Here is a 2771-nt window from a genome sequence, read left to right as displayed (position 1 = left end):
TCTAAGACGAGTAAAATCTTTGGAGACATTTTTCATTGTTGATATGCATGCATGTTCACACTGTGGTATTGATCTTCCTATAAAGTAGGTACTTGAGAATCACATGTGTTTGTACAACACATTCAAAACAGTACTTACATGTCTTCTCTCACCATGCTTAAAATGTCTCTGCAAAAACACCAACAAAAAAAGTGTTACAAATTTAGCTTGTGTCTGTTTATAATGTTCTCCAGTGAATGGAAGCATCTTACCTGTCTAGATTAATCAGCAATCTATAGAGGAAAAGGAGAAACAGGAAGTAATCTGTATACTCCATTTTTCATATTCACCCTCAATTTGACATTTTAACATAATGATATTTGAAAGGATTAAAATTAGACTTCTCTACAAATAATTTATTATAACTATTATTTACTTTGGTCCATATTTTTTAAAGTCTGTAGGCACAATACCTACTATACACTGTATAAAGATTATCCTTGCAGTACATAAAGGCTGAATTCTTTGCCCCAATATATGGTTGCAATGCTTATTCTGAGAATCTCCTGTATCAATTTTGTGTGAAACACCACTAACAAAAATGTGCAGTAGTGTAATACTTAATTCATACTTACAGAAGAATGAAAATGGAAAGAAACTTTTGAGTTTATTATTTATAAGGGTAAGTAGTCAGTAGTTCAAAAACTGCCTAATACTGAATACTTGGGTTATAAAGACCATTCCATGCTTTGTTAGAGTTGAATTGTTTTTGTTCATGTACATTTTGTAGCAAATCTGTGATAAGTTATCATTTTTATAAACAACGTATTGTTAAAACACTGTTTTGTGGCAGAATTATTACATTTTCATTTCATAGTTTCCAAATCCTAGACTTCTAAAAATGTGTAAAGTTATGTAGATTTATTCAAGAAAATAAACATGTGAAAACATTTAAAGTGGTAAACCTCCATTCAAATATAAGCAAATATCACTCAGAGTGTAGGAACAACAGTAACTTTTCGGATACTTGGTGAAAACCCATTCTTCACACTTTCTGGAAGTATTTACAATCACAGAGAAGAAGAGAGCAACTATCAAGGCAAAGACAAGGAACGTCATGTTTACTGAACCCTGTAAAAGTATAGGTGGCAGATTTAATAGCCATCTTTGCACCTTCCAAGCAGAATCACTGAGGACCATGCTGTGCTCCTAGCCTATTCGTCTAAGTTAATATCCCAAGTATTCACAATGACATAGTGGAGGAATTGATGATTGATTCGAAATGAGCTGATAAGAGAACACTAAAGTTAAGTATGCACTCACTAATTGGCAGCATGATGAGTTATTAGGAAATTTACAAATTAGAGTAAAAATAATATGGAGGTTTTATAATTAAATTATAAGTAAATAAATTATTAAAATGAAAAAAGCTTTTTTCTTACCAACATGGGTTCAATTGATTTAGCATTAAAAGGGTGGAAGCCTTTTCTTTCTCTATGAAATAAAGATTGGAGTTCATTTTTCATCCAGAATGAGTAAGTTCTTTCTGCATCTGTGCTTGGTATTTTGTTCCATATGAATATGTAAGCATGAATGTGTGTGTGTATGTGTGTGTGTGTGTGTGTGTGTATAAGTATGTAATTGTGAGTGTGCATGCATGCAAGTTGGGTCCAACTGACTTGAATGGATATGTATAAATAAGCATGTATGAATTTGTATATGAATTTATGTGAGATTATGCTTATTTACTTATGTAAAAGTTTTTCCTTCTGCAAGTGTTATTTTCTTCTCCTGGTTCAATAGAAGTTTATTGCTCCAAACTTCCCCCTAGCCCAATAAGCAAGAGGCATCTGGAAAATAGGACAAAGGCTCCAGCAATTAATCCTTTACTTAAACTCCTACTGTTTTTGGATGAGATGCTAAGTGCCTGAGAAGGTAGTCTCTGGCCTCAGAGGAACACAGAAGGCAGGTCAACAACAATAGAATAGTAACTTAGACTTAGTTATGTAAACTTTTTATTATACAGCAACCCTAAATATCTCGTAAGACAAAGTCTTACCCCCAAATTCCATAAGACCAAGTTTTACCATCCATTGATGCTCTCCCCCCTCTGCTATCTCAAGAAGAACCAACAAGAAAGAAGAACCTCCCTGTTGGGGCTGGCCCCTGGCACACCACCACCACCACCAAAATAACAGGAATTATTGGTTATTAACATCTCTCAGTATCAATGGATTCAATAACAGAATGGTTACAAAACAGGATCTATCCTGCCACATAGAAGAAACATAATTAACATCAAAGATGGACATTACCTCAGAATAAAGAGCTGGAAAAATATTTTCTAAGCAAATGGTTAAGTCAAAAATTTACACAAATGAAAAACAGTCTGAGAAAGCATCCTTCACAATAGCCAAAAATACTATAACATATCTTGGTGCAGTTCATAACAAGCATGAGGAAGACCTGTATGACAAGAACTTCAAGTCTTTGAAGAAGGAAATGGGTTCCGCTACTCCACTGAACTTAGGAACTTAGTCTGCACAGGTAAGAGTGTGCACCACAGAAGCGGACAGCTTCTGGGACAGGCGGGAGCCACAGAGCCCCTGAGGCAGCACCCTTTTCGGGCCTCAGATGGCCGGCCACCCTCCAGGCCAGTGGACAGGTGTCCGCCTGGCTTGGAAGCCCTCTGCCTCAGGAGCAGCAGGCCCCATCTTGGTTCCTTGACTCCACTGAACTTAGGAACTTAGTCTGCACAGGTGAGAGTGTGCACCACAGAAGCAGAGAGCTTC

The sequence above is a fragment of the Mus caroli genome, chromosome 5, assembly GCF_900094665.2.
Source record: "Mus caroli chromosome 5, CAROLI_EIJ_v1.1, whole genome shotgun sequence".
Classification (NCBI taxonomy): Eukaryota; Metazoa; Chordata; class Mammalia; order Rodentia; family Muridae; genus Mus; species Mus caroli.
This window is presented reverse-complemented; position numbering follows the sequence as displayed.